The following is a 24,064-nucleotide window of genomic DNA, read 5'->3' as shown; positions in this document are numbered from 1 at the left end:
ACCGCATTGCTTGTGTGTGTGTGTGTGTGTGTGTGTGTGTGTGAGAGAGAGAGAGAGAGAGAGAGAGAGAGAGAGAGAGAGAGAGAGAGAGAGAGAGAGACCATCAGATTTCATGAGTGTGCGTACACATGCATATGCGACACCCTTCAAATTTTCAAGATCTTATTTTTTGGCATTAGTGTATTTTTAAAAGGATAGCTAAAGTTTTTCACCCGTAGAAAATGGAGTAAATGGTAGACAAAGACCAACCCTCACATTAGAACGAGCTTAATTTACAGAAGTTCTTACTCATGATGCTCATTTCATTTCTATTTTTAGCAGCCTCATAAAGGATGGATTATCCACAAGATGGAATTTACAAGAAATTATCATGATAGAGATATAACGAGATGCTTCTAAAATGCTCCATTGTACCCAATTCATGCAAAGAAGGATCAAAATCTAATCTACTTTCTTATTGAGCTCAAAAAATAGTGCAAGCTCTAGGCTACCCCACGTCGGTCGGTCCTAGCTCTTCCTCTCGATCGTGTATGATGCAATCTCCTCACCAACTTACATCCTCCCTGTGAATGTTATTGCCCACTAGCCCTTTCACGTGTCGCCATGTTGGGGCTATATGCAATCATGTGAACCCTCGCAAGAATCTAGAGCCATTTTTGTCCATTTCTTTTGGGAAAAAAAAAGCGGTATCATGGATGATGAGAGGGCAAGGGTTGGCAACTAAAGGCTACAACCCCAAGGTCATCCCTAGCCATAGTTGCATTTTTTGCATCTTGAGGCATCTCTCCAATGCATAGCTCCACGTTTTCGCTCTCTCTCTCTCTCTCTCTCTCTCTCTCTCTCTCTCTCTCTCTCTCCTTGCAAGATGCATAACTACTCTCCCAGTCCGATGTCACCTACAACAAGCACACAAAAATGGAATTAGAATTAATAGTTCTCTCTCTCTCTCTCTCTCTCTCTCTCTGAGGCACTCAACTCACCTGTTGTAATTCACTCAGGTTGTACGTTGAGCTTATCAATAACTCGCGATGCCTAAAGACTATGGATGTGATAGTGGTAACTAAGAGTTTATCGAGCTGTTAAGAGAGAAAGGTTTGTCTCGAGTGATGCACACTCACAATGTGAGGAAAGAAAGCTTGAATGTGATCAGTACATGAGCACTCAAGAAGACAATGATGCTTAGTCTCTTGAACTTGCAAGGTGCATAATGTGCATACATGAAGGGACTCTTCCCCAAAGCCCCAATGCCGCATCTCACATCAAGGGAAGTGGAAGCTAAGCCGATTAGTTGCTATGTTATGGATTGCGGATGAAGGAATGGTCTCAAGTTTTTAATTGTACAAATGGTTTTCTCTCTCTCGAAGAGCATGCTTTTGTTATTGGGGTATCGTATAATTGATTGTGATGCAATGCAAAAAGTTTGAGCCTCTAGATTTTCCCCATCCCACGATACATTGGCATTGTGAGAAAGCCTCAATCACTATAAGGTCTAGCGATGTGTAATGAAGCAAGTGTGTTGCATCCCATATTCCAAACCATGTTGGCACACCTTGCATCCATCATGAGTTCAATATTTTGCTTCTAAGAATCTTTTGGACTTTGTTACTTTCCTTCCATGGAATTTTAGAAACTCCAGGTGGCGAGCTTTGATGTAGCTTTACCATGTACTCCACAAGTCTCTCCATGGCCATAACCTCAATGAGAAGTGACCCCAACTCAAATAGAAAGCGTTTGTAACGAGTTTGCACATGGCAACTCTTGAACTCAAATCCTAATGTGTGTAAGAGAGAGTAGGAAATGTGTCTGTGTGTGTGTGTTGTGGGGGTGGGGGGGCGGGGGGGGGGGGTGCATTACACAAGCTTTGGCAATGGTTTCCATATGGTGCAGATAATTGCATCCAATGGTCCATATCACCTTTCTTGGTGGGACATCCATCCTTATTTAAATGGTTTATAGGATCTCCTCCTTTGTCATTTGATCCTCCTATCATTAATCATATGGAGAAACTTACCGATGCATAGGAGAAAGATCATATATATAGTGGAGCATCAACGTAGTGGGAGCATTAAGAAAACATATTTGAAACTTCTCCAATTGGAGAGGAGGATCATGTCACGACTCACAAGAGCAGAGGACATGCTTTTATAATTAGCTGCCGCAACGCGCGGGTCACATACTAGTTTAAGGAATTGTTCGTATGTGCACTATAAAAATTTTAGTGGTTTACTTCAAGGAAAACTTGGAATCTAGCTAGATTTTACAATTTTAGACCATCAAAAATATACTAAATCCCACTTTTTATGTAACATCAGACTCGAACAGTCTCAAAATGAAATGACATGTGTGTGTGTGTGTGTGTGTGTGTGTGTTGGGGGAGGGGGGTGTCTCAAAGAGGGCACCAAATCTTTTCTCACAATCGAAGTAATTTAGAGTAAATAAGGGACACACTAAAAACTCTTTTGAAGAATTGATGGTATTTATACTGAAACTTGCTGAATTTTGTTCGTTTTCTTCAAGGTAAGCTTGGAATCTTTGGGGTGAGGTCACTATATATAAAACCTATATCACATGTGTTCAAACACTATTTATGAAACCCTTAGCTTTGAATTTTTCACTAATAAAAGGGAGCATTTTTCTATTCAATTTGTAAAGTTTTTTTCAAGAATAGTTTTTCAACACCCTTTTGTATGTAAAATTGTGAAAAAAGTATATGATAAAATAATCCACAACGTTGAACCCACTTGATAGGTATTTTTTTTATTGTAGTGACCGCCTTGAGTTGGAATCTATCTAGGATTTTACAATTTAAGATGGTTAAAAACATAACAAACCTTGGTTTTTTGTGAACACTAATTTTGAATAGCCCCAAAATACAAGGGGATGATAGACGTAGAAAAGCTGGATGCTTGGTACATCCAAGATTACTCTCCCCACCACCCCGAGGACATGCTTTGTGAAGAGAGGATGGAAGTACCTATTGAAAATCTTTTAGATCCTCATGTGAAACACTAACATGAGAGAGAGAGAGAGAGAGAGAGAGAGAGAGAGAGGAGCCCTGGAATCATAGCATTGCTCGATAAAGGGTGGAATCCTCGGGGGGATGTAGCTAATGTAAAACCTATATCACGTGTATTTAAGCACTATTTATAAAACCCTTAAGTGCGTATTTATCACCAATAAAAGGGAGCATCTTTCTATTCAATTTGTAAATTTTTTTCAAGAATAGTTTTTCAACACCCTTTTGTATTTGATATTGTGAAAAAAGTATATAATAAAATAATCCACAACGTTCAACCCACGTGATAGGTGTTTTTTTAATTGTAGTAACCCCCTCAAGTTGGAATCTATATGGGATTTTACAATTTAAGTTGGTTAAAAACATAATAAACCTTGGTTTTTTGTGAACACTGATTTTTAATAGCCCCAAAATAGAAGGGGATGATAGACGTAGAAAAGTTGGATGTTTGGTACATCCAAGATTACTCTCCCCACCCCGAGGACATGCTTTGTGAAGAGAGGAGGGAAGTAACTGTTGAAAATCTTTTAGATCCTCACGTGAAACACTAAAATGAGAGAGAGAGAGAGAGAGAGAGAGAGAGAGAGAGAGGAGCCCTGTAAGTATAACACTGCTCGATGAAGGGTGACTCTATTTTTCCTCTTGAAGGCAATTTGAAGCATGGCTCTAATTTTCCTTTTGAATGCTTTAAAAGAAACCCCCCTTTTCTTTCTACACAAATCCACAGAGAGCTCTCAAATTTGAAGGGTGACTTTATTTTGATTTTATCATTTTAAATATCTATAGCGATACTCAGAAGGTTAATAGATTAAAATCACCACCGATAAATAAGCCTCATGCCAAGAAATTGCCACTGCCAGGAGGAGAAAACACAACTGGCCATATCAATTCACAAGTCTATCTACAAGGAAGTGTAACCCATAACCAGGTACATGTATCGGTGCCATTACAAGGCCATCTCATCACATTGAGGAACATTGTGCCCATATGAACATGGACCATGAACTATACAAAGCAAAACGAGAAGAAGCCCTGAGAATAGCACATCCTAACTCTCCATGATTCCACACGTCAGGCAATGCTGAGCAAAAACCTTGTGATTGGCACCTAAATGCATAGCTATTCTACTAACCTCAAAGACGTAAACACTATATGTTACAACTTCACCCAAATAGGCAAAGTCAGATGTTGGCACCAATTGTGCCTCACATCGGACAACATAAGCATGTGGCATGTGAGGTCTCAAGTAAGGCTTGCCAAAAATATTTCTCCCGATCAAACTAATTTGCTAGGCTTGCCAAAACAAAATTGTACTCAAAGTAAAGAAGGGCACAATTAAAAATTTGGTTTTTAGGCCAAAATTTGAGGAATCGTCACTAAAACTTGCAGCTAAAATTTGCAAAACATTTCCAGTTTTTTTCAAGGCAAGCTTGGAAACTAGCCAAGATTTTTCGATTTCAGCTGATTAAAAATATAGTAAACCTTGGTTTTTTGCAAACATTGGAAATATATAAAGGCATAATTAAAGCACTTTTGATTTCTAAGTCAAAATTTGAAGAATTGACAATCTGTAGGGCAGCAAGCAGGCCCATTTTATCCCTGTCAGGAAGAAGATAAAATCTAATCAGATGGCACGCTTGTTTATGTACAAAAACTTGGAAAATATTTCCTGGTTTTCTTGAAGGCAAGCTTGGGATATAGCCCAAATTTTGTAAGTTTATTCAGTTACAAATACACTAAACCCCGGTTTTTGGTAAACATGGGCCTCAAATAGGCCCAAAATGGAAGGGCATGATGGATGTAGAAGAGTTGGAAGCTCAGTACATCCAATGTCACTCTCTTACCACCCTAAGGATAGTGTGTGACAAAAGGAGGCGTGCACGTATCAAAAATTTGTTACATCCTCACGTGGGGCACCGACACGAGAGAGAGAGAGAGAGAGAGAGAGAGAGAGAGAGAGAGAGAGAGAGAGAGAGAGAGAGAGAGAGAGAGAGAGTTTCCCCAACAACCTGGTAGCCAACCTGGTAGACATATTATTTCAAGAAAAAGTGAGTCAATATTATGATAAGAAATGCTTCATCTACTTATATTATTTTTCTTAATTATAGTAATTGAATAAATAGTGATACAAGTAAAACTTTTTTAGATTTTATGTTAAAATTTGAAGAACTATCAGTTTTCTTAAAGGCAAGCTTGGACTGTACCATGGATCTTTCAATTTTAGCAAGTTAAAATGCACTAAGCCCTTTTTTTGTGAACACAGGTCTCAAAGAGGCACTAAAAACTTGGATGTACAGTACGTCCTCAATCACTCTTTTGCCACCTCAAGCACAAGCTATGCACAAAGATGAAAGTGGACCTGTCAAAAATCGATTACACTCTCGCATGGGACACTGGCATGAGAGAGAGAGAGAGAGAGAGAGAGAGAGAGAGAGAGAGAGAGAGAGAGAGAGAGAGAAGAGAGAGAGAGAGAGAGAGCTCCCAACAAGTTGGCAACCCTCCATAAGCAATTACATACTGTTCAAATAAAAAGGGAGTCAATTCTATGATATGAAACACTTCATCTACTTATACTATTCTTCCTAATTGAAGTAATATAATAAATAAGGGTAAAAATAAAACTCTTTCAATTTTGGGGTTAAAATATGAAGAATTGTCAGTACCATTGATACTTGAAGAATTGTCAGTATTTACATTAACACTTGCAAAATTTATTGATTTTGTTCAAGGCAAGCTTGGAATGTAACCCAGGTTTTATAATTTTAGCCGGTTGAAGGTACATTAAACTATGTTTCTTTTTGTAAACAGAGGTTTCCAACATACCCAAAATGGAAGGGCACGAGAGGCATTGAAAAGATGCACGCTCAGTACATCCACGATCACTCTCTCACGAACTTGAGCACAAGCTATGCACAAAGAGGAAAGGTGCACCTATCAAAAATTTGTTACACCCTTGCATGAGACACCAACACGAGAGAGAGAGAGAGAGAGAGAGAGAGAGAGAGAGAGAGAGAGAGAGAGAGATTCATTGGCAAACTAGCAGCCTTCCTAAAGCAACTACATACCATTTCAAGAAAAAAGATAGTTATGTATTTTTCAATGAGAAATGCTTTATCTAACTAGCATTCGCTACTTTGGCTAACTAGCACTTGCTTTATCTAACTACCATTTCAAGGAAAAAGATAGTTATGCATTTTTCAATGAGAAATGATTTATCTAACTAGCACTCGCTACTTCGGCTTTCACATACTCCATAAAATAAAAGAGTGTCAGTGTTAGAGTTTGTAGACATGTCATCCCTATGAAGGAAAGATTATGGAAAGCCAAAGATGAAGTATCCTAATATACATTGATACAGTCTTGATTATAGCTCAAGAACCCAAGGTTGTGAAAACTAAAAGAGGAAGAAATTATTGTGCTCGATTGAGATGGTTACACTATTGGCTACTGAGGTCGTATTTTTGAGGCTCGAAATAAATCAAAGGGTGGTTCATTTGAGGGAAATGAAAAGTGTTATTTGAGAATGCGACTTTGAACTCATGAGATTAGGTGATGTGAGCAACATTATACTACCATTGGAATTTGGATATCTAGATAATGATTTCAACGACTTTCTTGAGGGAGAGGCTCTTGGATTTGTGCTATATAAGACATTGCATTTTGACATAGAACTCTTGAACATTTATTTCATATAGAGACATCGATTGCTTGATAGATTTTTTATCTTGAAAACTTATTCCACATAAAGAGATCAAGACCCTGGAATGCAACTGAGCATATCCTTATTGGAGAAGATACCCAACAAGGATCAATTGTCAGAATTGTATTACATATACATTTTTGTAGAGACAATTTGTATATCATGCTTCCAATTACAATTTCCTAAGTTTGAGTGTATGTGGGTGTGTGTGTGTGTGTGTGCGAGAGAGAGAGAGAGAGAGAGAGAGAGAGAGAGAGAGAGAGAGAGAGAGAGAGAGAGAGAGAGAGAGAGAAGTGGTAGCTCCTTATGGGCTTCCTTTTTTCCATCAAGAGAGAAAGATTGATGGAGGGAGATAGAAAGGGTGATCATGGGGTTGAATGCATGTGTGTGTGTGTGTGTGTGCACGCATGTGTGTGTGTGTGTGTGTGTGTGAGAGAGAGAGAGAGAGAGAGAGAGAGAGAGAGAGAGAGAGAGAGAGAGAGAGAGAGAGTTCTATTATCATCCTCGGAGGTCAAATATGACCTACGGGACCAAATGAACATGTCACATGGTGTGAGTGGAGATCATAAGTGACTCTCGATGCTCAAAAATGGCTGAAATGAGCATCGCAATAGAGAGTCCACATCGTGGTTAGGAGAGGAAGGTATGTAGGGAGAGCTCATGGCTCAATATATGGGAAAAAGAGGAGCTAATGTGGTCAAAAGCTGAGCACGCAAGTAGTGTGTGGTACTCACTCTCTCGCACTTGACGAGGGCATAAGGTGCAAAGTCAATGAGACTCCTCGCCAGTGCCCCAACGTCCTGTCTCGCAGCGTAGAGAATGGGAGCTAAGATGAATAGAGGCAATGGTGTGGATCTCACTCAATGGGATGGGCTCAAGGATGTAGGGATGGGTTCGGTTACCGCGCTCGGAGAAGAAGAGAGATTTGTAGTTTGGGGCAATGTGTGTGGTGTAATGGTTGAAGCGAGAACCTCCGGATTTCTCCCAAGCAGTGATACATTGGCGTTGTAAGAAGGCCTCATTAACTTGGGAGTCGATCCATCCATCCTTGACCAAGTGACATGCATCCCATCTTCCAAACCATTTCTTGATGTCAAGCATCCACCCCGAACTTAGTATTTTGCTCTTGCATGTCTTTTGGACCGTTTGACTTGCTTCATATGCAATTCTAGGAAGTCGATACAAAGGGCTACGTTGTGTCTTAAGCATGTACTCCACAACCCTTTGCATGCCCAAGACCTCAATGGGAAGCGATCCGGACTTAAGAAGTAAGAGCATGTAGGGTGTTTGTGTCTTGACTTGGAGAAAGTTGGTGAGAAAACGTTTTTGGACATTCTCAAACTCTTTCCAAGTAGACCTCCCGATGATACCACCCCACACCTCCACTCCATGAAGAAGCACCGGTGTCACCAATGTGTCAACAAAGAGGTACTTTTTGAGAGCCCAACACTTGATCTCTCCAGCATTGCACATGTTCTCAAATGCATAAAATGCCCTCTTTCCGGCTTCCAAGCGACGCATTGCGCAATCCTTCCATCTATGATTGGATGGAACCTCAAGGCAAGGTACTTGAAGCTATCTACCACTTCAAGCTGCTCATTATTGTATACAATGCATGGATTTTCATCATTGAGGGTCTTTACAAGCATAACCTTGGTTTTGGATCCATTCACGATCAACCCGCTATGTAGGCAAAAGCGTTCCAAGACACTCATAAGCTTTTGTGCATCTTCTAAGGTATGTGCTAAGAGCACTACATCATCGGCATAAAGCAAAAGCATGATCACCGCATTTCCGATCGTAATCTCTTTTATGCCTTCTTGTTGCATAAAATCAAGAACCATGCATTCCAATTCATCAATGAGTAGCCCAAAGAGGGTTGGGGAAAGTGGGCATACTTGTTTGACACCAATGATGCTTACAAAAAATTTTGAAATTCCATCTCCCATACGTAGTCGACATATTACTTTTTGGTAGATGCGAAAGACTGCATGCATAAATTCTCTCAGCACTTGAAGGCTTTGCATATGTCTCCAAAGATTTCCTCGCGGTACCATATCAAAAGATTTCTTGAAATCCACAAAGCAACAATACAACTTTTTTCCTTTCAATCGAGATGCTTCCATCAGAACTCGAAGAGTGACAAGGTGATCAATAGTACTATGATGCTTTCAAAAACCTGCTTGGTCTAGCGCACGTTTGCCGTTCTTTTCATCCCATTCACTTATCTTCATCTTCATGATACATCCAAATAACTTTTCCATCAAAGAACCAACCATTATAGTGCGATAGTTGTTCACATTGTTTACATCTCCTCCTTTGTGCAAAGGTTTGATCCAATTTTCACTCCAATCATAAGGCATGCCATGCTGAAGTGCAAGGTTAAACATATCGCATATACAATATCGTGTTTTCTTGTTTGTCCATTTAATCATTTCAGCCTTGACACCTTGAAGATCTCCTGCCTTGTGGGTAGCAAGTTTCTCAAGCGCAACACATACATCTTCAATGGTAAAGAAGGGAGGCATAAACGGAAGGGAGCTACAACACTCCATCTTCTCAACATTGGTTTGCTCATAGAGGTTCTTGCAATGCGTATACATATCCTCAAGAGTCAAGTCACCAAAGCTCTCAACATGCTTGCCTTTTAGATTTTGCCAAAACTTGCCACATGCATGTGCTTTTTCTTGCGCTAAAAGAAGTTGTTTTTTGACTCCCCACTAGTGGTAGTTGCTTATGGGTTTGAATTTTTCCATAGGGAGAGAAATACTGATGGAAGGAAACAAAGAGGGTAATTGAGGGGTTGTGCAATAGCACATGTGTGTGTGTGTGTGTGTGTGAGAGAGAGAGAGAGAGAGTGGGGGGGGGGGGGGGGGGGGGGGGAGAGTTTTTAATATCATAGGGACACACTAACAAATCTCAAATTTCTAACGTGACAAGTCTTTATTTTAAGAGTTGGTTTTTAAGAGGGAATTTTGCTAACCAATCCACACAGTCAAATATGGTTATTATAGTTTCCTCTTTCTATTCACTTAGAGAGGTCTCAAAGATCTACTTGACAAGTCTCCACCTCAAAACTCCGTGTGTGTGTGTCAGAGAGAGAGAGAGAGAGAGAGAGAGAGAGAGAGAGAGAGGGAGGGGGGGGAGGGAGAGGGAGAGAGAAGATAAATTTTTTCGATGTAAATAGATATCAAAGATATACTTGACAAACCTTGATCTCATGATCTAATATGAGAGAGAGAGAGAGAGAGAGAGAGAGAGAGAGAGAATTGTCAATTTTTTGGAGTGATCCACTCTCTCCACTTATGTGCATACAGACACTTATCCACACCTACAAATGTGTGTGTGTGTGTGTGTGTGTGTGTGTGTGTGTGTGCAACCGAATGGCCATGCTTTTCTTGGCCGCAGCAACACGTGGGTCAAACACTAGTATATATAATGCAGTTTAAAATTTTTGAGAACGGAGAGGGGCTCCACGTGTCATGCATTGAAAGATTTGAGCTTTGAAGCTTTTAGAGTTTGAATCTTTTGAAGTTTTTGGCTTTCTAAAAGAAGTGTTGTGTTGAGTTAGGGAGACTTTCATTGTTTTCAGGCCATGATGGAGACTTACCTTAAATGTTATTTCCATTTTAAAATATTAAATGATCTTATAGATAAATCTCAAAATTAATAGAAAGGATTACACTAAACCGAAGTTTTCTTTGAGCATTCACATACAATATAATGCTAAATCTCAAAATTTATAGGTAGGATTACACTAAATTTAAGTTTAATAACCGACATATGAGAAAATTTATGGCAACATACAATACAATACTAAATCTCAAAATTTATACGTAGGATTACACCAAACCTAAGTTTAAAAATCGACATATGAGAAAATTTGTTGCAACGTACAATACAATGCTAAATCTCAAAATTTATAAGTATGATTACATTAAACCTAAGTTTAAAAACAGACGTATGAGAAAATTTGCGACAGCTTTACTGTGTTTAAATGACTTTTCCCTAAACTTTGTAGGTTTCCTCATCTTCAAAACTAGAATTTAAAGGTGAATTTCAAACTTTTGTATGTGGGAACACGTAAAACCTACGTTTTTTGCAAGCAATCAGATATCCACTCAAATACACAATGCTTTGTGCTTAGACACTTGGTAAACATGCATATGAAAAATTTTAGATGCAATCTACTTCTTCTATCTCTACTACATATGGAGCTTAAAATTTTGGAGGAAAGAGAGGGCCTCCATGCGTCATCTCTTGCAGCGCTGAACGAACTACACCTTTGTCTGCACTTTCAATGTTGCAACTCTCAATTGAAGTCCATCACGTAAATACACCTCGGTGGAATCAACGCTCAATGTTCTTAGTTGAATCTTTCAGGCTAAGTTGCAGCAGCTGCCCGCATGCGCGTGCACGTTTTTGTGTGTGTCTGTGTGTGCTTGAGAGAGAGAGAGAGAGAGAGAGAGAGAGGCTCACCGCTACATGTGCATGAGTGAGTGAGTTAGTGAGTGGGTGCGTGTGGGTATGTGTGTGTGTGTCTGTGCGCGCGCGCGCGCGCGCGTGTGTGTGTGTGTGTGTGTGTGTGTGTGAGAGAGAGAGAGAGAGAGAGAGAGAGAGAGAGAGAGAGAGAGAGAGATGTGACCCAACTACAGCATGTGTACGCATCGGCTTCTAGCGGCTAGAGGGCTTGCACAGACATGTTGCATCACCTCCCTCTATGTCATCGTCCCTATAGTTGCCTCATCCTATCACATCAAAGACATTGCATGGCAGTCATGCTATGTAAATGTGCCTTTAAATTTGTGATGCATGGACATGCAACATCACCTCCCTCTACGTCGTCATCCCTATAGTTGCCGCATCCTATCTCATTAAAGACATCGCATGGCAGTTGTTCATTGAAATTTACGCTGCCTTCAAATTTGTGATGCCATTCTTAAGACATTTTTATTTTAAGCCTTTCCAATGTCATACAAGTGGCGATTGGTGGTGCCCCGGTGTGTGTATGTGTGTGTGTGTGTGTGTGTGTGTGTGTGTGTGAGAGAGAGAGAGAGAGAGAGAGAGAGAGAGAGAGAGAGAGAGAGAGAGAGAGTTCACTTTAGGTAATGTGTCAAAGGAGCAGGGTAGAGCTTCAGACATGGAGTGTTGTCTACTTCTCAACATAATTTGTGATATCGTCTTCAAAACCATTATACTCATTTTGCAATGCAATGTCGCCCAGGCTCGCCCTCCTCTTAACTTTGTACTTAGCGACTCCCTCTCTTGCAAAGCCTGCAATGCCTACGGCAAGTAGCCCAATAGCTTACCTTGCATAGCATGTCAAATTGTTTATCATACCTCCAAAATAGAGATTGTCGAGGAGATGGCAAGGACGAAGAAAAAGATCAAGGTCATCTTGAAGCTTACTGCCAGTTCTCCCAACGCACATGCCTCGGTGATAGCCAAGGGCTTCTTATCTGTACTAGGGACTACATCCATCAAATGATTGCCAACAAGAAGCGAATGACCATCTCCCTTGACAGTGGAGTGGGCACTCGATAGTCCCTTCATGGTGTTGCGTCATATGGGCTTTTTCTTTGTTCTACACCATTATGGGAGGGTGTGAGCATTGCTGGCTGGAAGCTTGTTTAAAAGAAGAGGTGAAGTGGTCCAAATCATCATGGAATTGGCTTGATACTGGTTGTGCCTATGATAAAATCAAAGGGCTATGCTAAGGTTCTTAATCTTATAGAGGTAGATGAAGAACTTAATGCTGCTAAAGAGCCATTGGGAGTTTTGGGAGTATTGCAACTATACAATCATCAGAGCACAAATCATTATTTTGGTATGTCTTTTGGGTGACATTTCAATATTAATAGCTTTTAGCTTTTAAAATACTTTATACTACATGTAGATCATAACATTTAGCCCTTTTTCCCATGTCATGAAATCGTGAAATTATTAAATGTTGTTGTGGTACAATTTCAATTCTTGGTTTCTTTATGTCCTTTTCAAGTTGTTTTCATTGTGCTTACTAGGTCACATTGCTATTGGAACCAATGTTCACACGATCCATCATCTATCTTGATGGATTGTCTAAACATTGACAAATCTTGATCTCAAGATCTAATGTGTGTGTGTGTGTGTGTGTGTGTGTGTGTGTGTGTGTGTGTGTGTGAGAGAGAGAGAGAGAGAGAGATAATTTTCATCTTCTTGGAGAGATTACAAGGACTACAATCCACCCTCTCCACATGTGTGCATACGCACAATCACACACCTATGAATGGGGGGGGGGACCCAATGGCCACGCTTTTCTTAATACAAAATAACATTCCCTAGTTGATTACTAACATCCCATTTTCTGCATGCAAGGGGTAGACAACATTTAGATCAACAACACAAGATAAAGATAAAGAATGACTATTGTACCTTGCAAACAAAACAAAAATCAAAAGAAATTCTCACCTTGGTAGAGTAACCCAACAAAATAAATATTACCCTCAATAGTGGAAAATTGATTTGTAGATCATGAAACAATAGCTCATTTTTTTTGCTTAGCCTTAAGGGGTGAACTCCTCTCATGGTAAGCGCTGAACCCAAGCCATACTCTGTGCATAGATCTCCATATAGATACTCTATCACCTTCCCTGCTTGCTCGGTCAGTTCGTGGGGGATGATGCCCTCTAGCTCATTGCTGCTAAGGTCCAACCACACCAGATACCTGCAGTTTCCAAGTGTGGGTGGAATTGTGCCTGATAAAAAATTGTTACCAAGGTGCAGAGAATTGATTCTTGGCATAAGCCCCAGCTCTGGCGGAATGTAACTTGTGAGACGATTGTTTGGAATAGTTAGCCATTCTAGCTTGCTACAGTTTGAGAGGGTGGGTGGGATGGTGCCCGACAAGGGCCCAGATGCAAGTAATTGATTTGCCAGCAGCATGAGACCACTAAAGGAATGCTGCCTCTGATGTAAAGAGGTTGCTTGTGAGGAGAGAAAGCTACTCTAAGCTACAACTTTTGCCAAGGTGGGTAGAATTGTGCCGTGCCGTTGAAAAGGTGAGAACCAGCAACTATAGTTGGCTTGTCGTTGAGCAGATGTCAGGTCTTCTCCCTCAATGAAATGAGATTGGCCCACTCCTTCCTGCAAGTAAGGGAAGATGGGCAGTGGCTTTGCTGTTCACAAAATTATGATATCTAATGTGACAAGGTTAAACTGTCCGAGGGCACTGCCCCAGAAAATTCATTATCTGCAAGTAGCAACTTCTGAAGAGAAGGACCACAAAAGAAGGGCAAGATGCTTTCTGTGGTATGGGATAAAAAGTAACTTTCTTTTAGTCTAACAAGAGAGAAGAGAGCAGCTCCCTTCCGTCCAGATTAGCATGATAAGATATCAATGAAAGAGCTCCCTTCACTCATGACATCAATGAAAGAGCTCCCTTTAGTCCAAATTAACATAATAAGACATCAATGAAATAGCTCCCTTTAGTCCGAAGAACATGATAAGACATGAGGAGCTACCTTTAGTCCAAAGAAAAGTAGCTCCCAAAGGAAGGCTTTCTTGCCAGCTTCCTTCAGTCCAAGCGATACTAAATAGCTTAGCTCCCTTCAATTTAAGGTGAGGTGGCTTCCTAGCCTAGGGTAGTTCTCTTCCATCCAGGGAGAAAGAGTTCCCTTCGGTCCAAAGTTTATTTTAGTTCAAAGCTCCCTTCAATCCAAAGAAAGTATAATGAAATATTTTCCTTACCACAAAAAGCTTTCGGTGTCGCATAACCATCTCATCGGAACCATCTAGCTCGTTGCACTGAGATCAACCCACGGTAGATACCTGGAGTTCCCAAGTGTAGGCAGTATTGTGCCCGACAATCAATTGTTGTTGAGATGTAGAAAATTGATTCTTGGCACATAAGCCTGAGCTCCACAGGAATGTGAGTTGTGAGACGGTTGTTTGAATTTGAAAGAGTTAGCCACTTTAGGCTGCTGCAGTTTGAAAGGGTGGGCGGGATGGTGTCCTTGATAAGGATGAGGTTGAGCACCAGTAGCCATAATTGCCTTGTTGCGCCTGTAGATGTCAATGGGAATTTCCTTCTCAATAAAGTTGCCCTACATAAGCATCTCTCTCATGTTAGCCATAGCCGATAGCGATGTTGGGAAGGTGCAAGTCATGAAGTTGCAACTGAAATCTATTGCAGCAAGGCTGCTGCAGCTTTCCAAGGGCTCCACCCCAGACAAATCATTGTCTGCTAATAGAAATATGCGGAGCGAAGGACCACAGATCTTGCCAGGAATACTTCATGTGAAGGCATTTGCACTAAGGTCAAGTACCTTTAACCTACTGGAGTTGGGGAGGGATGCAGGAAGAGGCCTCGTGAACTTGTTGAAGCTCAATACAAGCTTATGCAAAGCTGGCAATTGGGATTATCTTTTTTCTTCTTGTTGCCAAAAGATCCAGCTTCTTAAGCTGGTGTAAAGAATCCACAAAATCGGGTGGTATTGCGCCTGTGAGATTGTTTTTGGAGACAAAAAGCACCTCTAGGATTACTAGCTGGTTGAAGATGGTGGGAATATTTCCGATGAAGGAGTTCAAGAAGATGTAGACATGGTGCAAGCGTTGGCAGGAGCTGAGGGATATGGGAATTGGGCATGTTATAAAAAATTTAGAGAGATCTAACAGAGTTAGGTGTGAGAAACTACCAACTATGGCAGTTGTGAGGTTCAAGGTAGATAATAAGAAGGCTTTAAGAGGTATTTTGCAAGTTCCTTGATTAAAGGAAATATTAGGATGTTTAAGTGTCCTGCATTGGCCAATACCCATCGGGAGGCTGCCTAAAAGGCTTTTGTTTTTGAAACGTTAAGCCATGAAGGAAAGGGTGCCGCAATGGAGGAGAGAACTCCAAAGAAGTTGTTGTGCAAAAGCCTTGTAAAAAATGCAATCAAACCCTTCCCTTTCCAAGGATTACAAATCCACTCCCTGTTGTACTACGCATGTTCTCCCTTCGCTATTAAAAAAAAAATAGCGGCTGGATGAACCGAACCCGGGTGAGGTACTTTTTGACATTGATCATGGATTTTTGTCAACAACTTGATGATGAATCATCGAACCCACTCTACGAAGCTACAATACCAATTCTCGTGAAATTGGATGTGCCCAGAGTGATCCTTTTCTAACTCTCCCAACTAAGCCTCATTGCGACAGCGGCCTGCTTATTAGGATGATCTTGCTTCCTATTGTTGCCATGAAGCCACCTGTTTAAGCTACCATTTTCCATATATTCATAGATGAGCAACCTATCATTTGCTATCTTGCAGTAACCCAACAACGAGACAAGGTTGGGATGCTTGATCTTCCCTAATGTTTCTAGCTTTGCCCTGAAATCTTTAAGCTCACCCCTATCATTGATATGATGGCAGAACTTCTTGACCACAAAGTTTCATCAGTCAAGGTGGCACTTTGCCGAAGCCTCCAGAGCCTATGATGGCCTCTATGCAAAATCCATCCCTTGGACGCCTCCTCAAGCTCTCTATAGGTTGCGGAGTGGCGTGATCTTGTATGTTGCAAGGTTGATGTCGAGTGGCTCGCCTATTTGATTTTCTTTTTGTATATATTACTACCACATTGATAGTCAGAGCCTAAATGTGGCAACACATCTAAGCTAGACTAATACTATTAAAATAGTGCACTGCAATGAAGATAGAGAGGAAATAAGTGAATTTTTGTGTCTCACTCGTGCTTGCTTGTAATCTGTGTTACAACTATCCCGCCTTCCTTTCGTGGTCTTTATTTAAAGAATTGTGTTTCTTTTACTTAGTTAAAAATTTTAACTTAACCTCATCACACTGAATATTAAATATAATTTCATGAAGCTTAGTGGCATCATCCCAGAGTAGCTAGGCATTAAAACTTACATAACTACCCTATCTATTTATTACAAGAACCTCGTTGGGGATTAGGGAAATAGTGGTAGAGATAGATGGAAACCATTGCATTGAAAAGATCAAGCATCATACCCTGGTGCCTCTGTTAGGCTATTACACGGCTTCCTAGGAAAGGAGAGGTTGCTAATGTATGAGTAGTGGAAGGCAACAACTTAGATAAGAGTGAGGCCTTGGTGTTATCTTGCTTGAGCCCGTTTTTGGGATCCTAACAGTATCCAAACTTTACTAAGTTTTAATTTATTTCATCAATGTGATGAAGAACAGGGGGGATGGGGTAGACTCGCTTCCTTTTCGAGGTTTAATTCTTTGTGCAAACAATATATATTTCCATCGCTATCACCGTTGCCATAAAAGCATAGGGTCCCTAATCAAGATTGCTGTCGGATGTTGTACTTAGGGGTTTCTCTATTTCTAACACAACCAATCCTGGAGGAGTTCTCTGGGAGCTATACGTGTCCCAGAGAATTCATTCGGTGTCTCGGAGTGGTTATTCCTTTCTTAATGATTGTTACCATTTTTATAGCTTTTGGATAGGTGATTAACCTTTTTTCATTCCCCTACGTGGGAGGGGAGGTAGCAATTATTTTGCGTGCATCCTTCCGTTCCCACTCCACCTTCACATCCTCTAACCTTTATCACTACCTTTGTAGTGTTTATTATAATACGTAATAAAGGATTGCCCCGCAATGCCATCTATAATGTGGCAAGGAAAGAAGGGAAATGATGGTGATTTAAAACCGAAATGAAGCTGCGAAAGAAAGCCCAAAAACCATTGATTAGTGCTTTGTCTGATCCAAAGGGCTGCCCACACGGGGTGAATATGTCCAAAGAGAGGGAAAAGGACAGAAGCTAGGGGAGCAAATGGATAGAAAACAGGATAATCAACCAGATTCATGGAAACATCTCGAACAAGGGGGCATGGTGGGATGGAATTCATTAAGCCCCCATCCTTGTTATTCATTTTTTGCTCATTTTGAAATGAAATAAAGTCATAAATGGGTGGAGGCATTAGCACTGAAAAGGACTCGAACCCCTAACCACCTGGTTCGAAGCTAGACACTCTACCCAATTAAGCTATCAATGCGGGGGGGGGGGGGGGGGGGGGGGGGGGGGGGGTCAAGGAATACTAGACCCCCGGGGAAGACTAGGTCCCCTCTCCCTACCTAAAATTCAATAACTTACTTCATGAAATACAGTGCACTGCAACAGACACCCATGCCATAAGATTTCTTCATCAGTCAACGGGACTCGGTCAAAACCTATCCCATAATATAGTGGTTAAAAAAGAGGCCTCAAGCAAAGCTAGAGTAGGCAGAGCAAAAGAGTAGTTGTTGCTTATTTGAATGGTATTCATTTCGTTTAATAAGAGGTGGATTGTTAATGCAAGCAAGCAGTTGTGGAAAGAGCCGGGGTCCCCCGTTCCTTAACAACGACATGAGTTTGAGAATGTTAAACAGGTTCTGCATCTGCATAGTGATAAACCATAAGTAGACATTATTTGCAACAATATTCTCTCCCCCTTCTTATTCTATGGAAAATGTGCCATATGCAATTAGCAGTTTTATCAACAAAACCAGGCTCGGGTCATAGGTAACCTGAGAGATCAAGTCGACAGTCGGTATTTCTTGAACGAGAGGAGCGGTTAAATAAAGCACATAATCTCCCCAACCTTCTGGTAATTCCAAAGAGGTTAAGAATACATTTTCTCTCACTCGGTCTATTGGCTCCAACGAGCACTTGCCTTGCACCAATATTGTTTGAATGGTTGCAGAGTGGGTTTTTGCTTTGTACGCAAGCATCTCAAATTGGTCGTTATCTAGATCTTGAAGCGTAGGATATTCTTGTTTGATTTTTGCCCAAAATTGCACATTATTCACGATGTAAGGTTGCTTTTTGATACGCAAGTAGTGAGTTGATGTAGTTACTTTCACTAGTTTCTTCGTATCCATAACTTCTTTGCAAGCAAATTACCTGATACACGAATTAGTTTAGGGATTCCAAAACAAGGTTTTTGCCGCTTACCCTCGCAAACTGCAGCTGCAATAAAGGGCCCACATAATGCTTGCCAAGCAAGCAAAAAAGGTAATAAAAGCTTTCATTTAGCATTTTTTGAGCATCTTTAGGCGATCGATGCACAAAGAATGGCTTAAGATTCATGCTTACCACCACGAGAAGAGTTCGGGTTTAGCTCATCATAATACTAAACTAACTTACAGAGCAGAGCAAAGATGCAACCTTAGCGTCTCTACAACAATATTGTGCCATACTACATCCCTAGCCCTCCAAGATCAAGTTGAAAAGGAAGCCTCGATGTCGGAACAAGCTCACGGGCACGATCCCAGAGCAGAGGAATTAAGAACCCTAACCTACCTCACCAGCTTGACCTCCCTAACAACGACGTATCTCCTACTCGCTATGAGTGGAATGCCAGTGAGACTGAAGGGACTCAATGGGGTAATCTGTGATAGATAGATAGATAGATTGTAGGGTTTGTCTTTATAGTATACAAGGGATACATGTGTATCCAGGCATATGCGGGTTGCCGACATCTGCACAACAGATAAGCTACTCTTAGGGCCCATATCGAATCCATCTAGTAGATCATGGATGAGACATCCTTGTTTTGACGATACAACATACTTTCCAGCATGCCCGTGTTTCAACCGAAGTGACTTTGTAGACCCTTGCCCGGGGCGAGGAGATTTCAGCTTTTAGAAGCGGGCTCGTTAGAAGGAGTTTGGAAGAAGCATTCATTCACGAAGTCACCCATCAATATTATGTTTTATCGATGACAATGAATAGGGTGTTACGCTAAAGAAACTTATCAAACCTTGTCTATTTAGTGAATAATACGCAGCTAAAGCAATAAGAAATGCGCTAAAGACAAAGTGAAAACAAAGATGATCGCTACACTAAGGCTTTCCAACCCAAATATGGGAATCCTTTTGTTTCGATTGCCTTGCACCAAGTTATAATATAAAATAGACGATGATCGCTATGTGACGGCTACCCTATTGATTTAATAGGGTAATCCTTTTGTTACTCTTGCTAAAGCGTCCATGCACTCTTTATATTGTATTTCTGTGTGCGCATGGGTAGCGATCAGTCAGGCTTACTTTCCCTTTGCTTGCTTTCTTCCTTTCCTTTCCTTGCCTTTTTTCCATGAAAAAGAACAAAAACCTAAGGTAATAATAGCAATTTCTATGCTTAGGCTTCTCTGAATTTGAAAGCGAGAAAACCAAAGAAAATCGAAAGAAAAAGAGAAAACAGGAAAGAAAAGAGAAAACCAAAAACACTTTAATTCTTAGATTTCTTAGTTGAAACTAAGTTTCTTTTGAAATGTGCCTTGCACTTTGTTTTTTCTTTAGTCTTTAACTCAAGTTGGGTCACTACTTATGTAGGGTTATGAAAACAAAACATTGAAACGACGTCTTTTCATGGCTTCGTACGTGAAAACAAGCATCAACTTCAAAGCTGAATCATGGCTTATTGCTACAGTGTACCTCTTCCACTCTTCTTTTTACAACACTATAAAGATGATCACTATGTGCCGGCTTCCCTTTCACAAGGGGAAGCATTGTGCTTCACTTGCCTTGCACTTTGAATCTTTCTCTTTATTGAATTTCTTAGTATCATACAACAGGATTCGAATTTGCTTGGTTACCCAATATTTGTAGGATATGTTAGCATCGACTATTCTTAGATAAAGTACAAGCTATGCATGGCAAAAAGACTCCGAATCCACGATCTCTATGTATTCAAAGTATAGAGGGTTTAGTGAAGCTATGCAACGCAATGATCGGGTACAATGGATACTTTACGAAGTTATGCTCAGTTTAGTTCAATTGTGCCTTTAGCAAACCTCTTTAGAGCCTTTGGGAACAAAGCAAAACCATTTTATTAACAACAATGCAAAAGGGAGCAAAGGATACTAAAAAAATAAAAGAGATGTCGACTCAACAAGCTAAGAAGTGCCGATTTTGTATTTCTTCCAAGTAACCGTTTCCCGACACTTTGTCCTTACTAGAGGCAAGGTTTAGAGGCAACTGGATCCATTACCACGGGAACCACCCTAGCCAAAAGGCCATAGGCCGTAGGCTAAGTTGATAATAAATGGGAAAGAATATACTAAGAATGGGTTGGTGAATGCGAACCATGATAGCTCAATTATCTTTTTCTAAGAACAATTGAGTATAATTATTCAACATGATAGATTGGTCATCTAACAATCTTTTCAAATTAAAGAGCTACGTGAAAAGTGCATTAGCTTCGGGGTAGGCTCATGGCCTGCTGCTTCAGTGTACCTCTTCTTTTGAAATGCTATAAAGATGATCACTATGCTCAGGCTTCCCTTTTTATAGGGGAATCCTTTCGCATCGCTTTCCTTGCACCAAGTTATAAAATATGTTTTTTTCAAAAGAAAAAAAGTAGGAGCTCAAGCTCTTAGTGCTAAATAGAGGAATACGCAGCTCAAGCTCCTAGTGCTAAAGAGAATAATACGCAGGTCAAGTGATAAAAAATGGGGTAAAGAGAAGAGGAGGAACTCCAAACGTTACAAAGACGATTGCCACACTCAGGTTTCCCTTAGGGGAATCCTTTTGTTTCGCTTGCAAAAAGAAAAACATAGAACCAAAAGAATAGTACGCAGCTCAAGCGCTAAGAAATGTGGTAAAGAGAAAAGGTAGCAGCTAAAGCGATAATAAGCTAAACCATTTTTAGTTTTTTTTTTGAAGAATACGCACCTAAAGCTCCTAGCACTAAAGAAACTTATCAAACATTGCCTACTTAGTATTGCTAGTTCCCACATTTTTATCCTACCTTAAGTAAGATCTCATTACACTTTTTGATGAGTACTTCTACTTAAGTTAAGTAGTGAATGAGGCGGTAGCAGCTAATAATTTTCTCAGGAATAAGGCTAGAGCCCTATCCCACGCAGCTATACTGACAAATCTTATAGCAATGCAAGTTGTAGTGGAAAGAAAATTCGTTGATTTCGGTCCGGAGGGTTCAAGTCCCTCTATCCCCAACGATACAATTCAACCATTTTGTTCCATCTGGATCCAATTGATATGTCTGCAATAGAAACTAAGGAAACCATCTAAAACCCCTTGTTTCACCTCGGCAAGATGGATCAGCCATTCTTCAGGCAGTGAAAATCCTTGAATGGCTCGATCAATCTTTAGCCTCCCTCCCTCCCGAGGCAGTTAGTTACTGTAATAGGCCATCAATAGTGGTTTCCGCGGATTGTTTCCTAAGAAAGAGGCAAAAAAAGGCACACCCTCTCGAAAAACCACTAAACCATGCTTGTTCATTTTTCTAGATCACTGACACCTAACGTAATGACTGGATAGTATTGCTTGCCCTTCAAAGGCAAGAATACTTACGGAACTCGTAATTTGAACTGGCCCCGAAAGGACTACCGATATGGTTTCAAAGTTTGGTGTCGAAAGTGTAGTTTTTTAGGTAGGAGTTGCCGACGGGCCCAGAATATAGCAGACAATCAGCCCGCTGTAGTTAAGGAGACCCAGACATGTAGCGTGTTGCAGAGCTTAAGCGGACGTCAGAAAAGCGAGAAAAGTAAGTTCTACGTTGAGTTACTGCCATCATCTATGGTCGTGGAACTTCGCACTATCCCCACTTTGTATAATATAATAAGGGTTCCCTCCTTTATTTTGCTACATCCTTCTTCCACGCTTCTTGTGTTGAGTACCTACCCTCACTCCTTGATTTAGATAGAGATGATATTACTCTAGGGTATGTGTTCGACTTCATTCTGCAACAAACGACAGGTCGCTTATCCTCGGTTCATTTTTCCATTGGAAAAGACAGGGAAATTATGGTAAAGAAGCTAGAGGCTTTAACGATCCTGCCTTGGATGGATAGACGGAAGCTCATGAATATGCATCTTTTGCATGCGGTTAGGTCAACCAGTGAGGATCCACTAAGCTAAGCCCTCATCCCAAAATACTACAGGCTTGAGCCGGCATGCACCTATCACTAAACAACAAAGAAAGTTGATTGAGAATGAGAGTTGAGCAAATCATGAGGGTCGAAGCCATATGATCTGCATTAAGGGTAGGAAATCCACGAGTCGTCGATACCTAAGTTTGTCAGAAGCACGCACAGATTTGTCAAGGGCAAGAGTTGAGGCAAATAGCTTGCTTATTTTTGCCCATTCAATGTGAAACTTTTTCATTTCTTCTAACTTCTAGGTAATGAGGCCATCCTTAGGGCCTTCTCCCTTCCTTCCCTTGGGTGGTTTGCCTTACTTGCGTAGAAAACCGACTTAGTGCTTATGATGCGGAAGTTGCCTTCATGCACCACCCGTGCTAGGAACATGCAAAGCATTGCTAACAGCTGGCTAAGTGGGACAACTCGGCTAAGCAGCTTCCTGCCGCACTAGAATAATCCAATATGGAGTTTGTAGGTTCTACCACTTCTCCGTCCGTTTCTAAGACTAATCATAAAACACCATAAGCAGCAAGGTGTTAAGGCCCAAGATTTGAAGTGAAATTCTTGATTTACCTGTTAGATGCCCTATTGAACCATTCTTGCTTGTTCCTTCCACCAGCCCACACCCGGACTTGAACCGTGGAACCGGTGTTGTTTTCCATAGAAAGGCTCTATCCTCTGAGCTACATGAGCCAAAATAGCCGTTGCCGTTTCCATCATTAAAAAAGTTAATTGAATAAGAAAGAAAATATTTTTAAAAGGAGAAAGAGAATCTTTTGCTTATAAAGTCTTTGCTTGCACCCTGAGTGTCCTTTAGATTGCAAGGTTGGCTTGGTAAATCATTCATTTGATGTTTGCCATGTGGTGGGGGTGAGAATTCATTCTTTCCCCATGAGAGAGGGAAACAAGAAAAGAAAACATAATTCAATTAGCTAAGGCGAGTTTGAGAAAACTGCATGAAAACGAGCAAAGAAAGCTTGCTTGCTTTCTCTATCGCATCTTTTTCTTTGGTTTTTTTTTCCTTTGTTTGGCAAACACAGTTCCTTGATTAAAGGAAATGTTAATATGTTTAAGTGCTCTGCGTTGGCCGCTACACATCGAGAGGCTGCATGAAAGGCTGTTGTTTAAGACATTAAGCTATGAAAGGGCTTAAGACACAATGGTTTTCTATTTGACATTGGAGGAGAGAGCGCCAAAGAATTTGTTGTGCAAAAGCCTTGTCAAGCACAGTGAGGGAATTGCAAGAAAGGTGTAAGGTGGGTTAGGGTCTTGCGGTAAAGGAGGGAGCTAAAGCTGGTGAAGCTTAGGAAAGGTGCAAGTATTTATAGATTAGAGGTGCTGGGTGGAGATCGCGGTGCTGCAGCCAAAAGCAATGACCTTTGGCTTGACAGTACCAAAGAAGGCATTGCCAGCGAGGTATCTAAAGCTGGTCCTTTACTGCGAGTATAGCAAGGGGGAATGGCTTGCCGAGGCAGCAACCTT

At 40.8% G+C, this 24,064-nt stretch overlaps 1 pseudogene; it reads left to right on the top strand.

The window, feature by feature from the left end:
• The first annotated feature begins 11,856 nt into the window (after window positions 1-11,856).
• On the top strand, window positions 11,857-12,560 carry LOC147462165 (L-gulonolactone oxidase 3-like; annotated as a pseudogene).
• Window positions 12,561-24,064: the final 11,504 nt, after the last annotated feature.

Source organism: Adiantum capillus-veneris, chromosome 3 (assembly GCF_014529385.1).
Source record: "Adiantum capillus-veneris isolate H3 chromosome 3, ASM1452938v2, whole genome shotgun sequence".
Classification (NCBI taxonomy): domain Eukaryota; kingdom Viridiplantae; phylum Streptophyta; class Polypodiopsida; order Polypodiales; family Pteridaceae; genus Adiantum; species Adiantum capillus-veneris.
The sequence above is the reverse complement of the archived record's forward strand: the minus strand, read 5'-3'. Positions and strand labels throughout refer to the sequence as shown.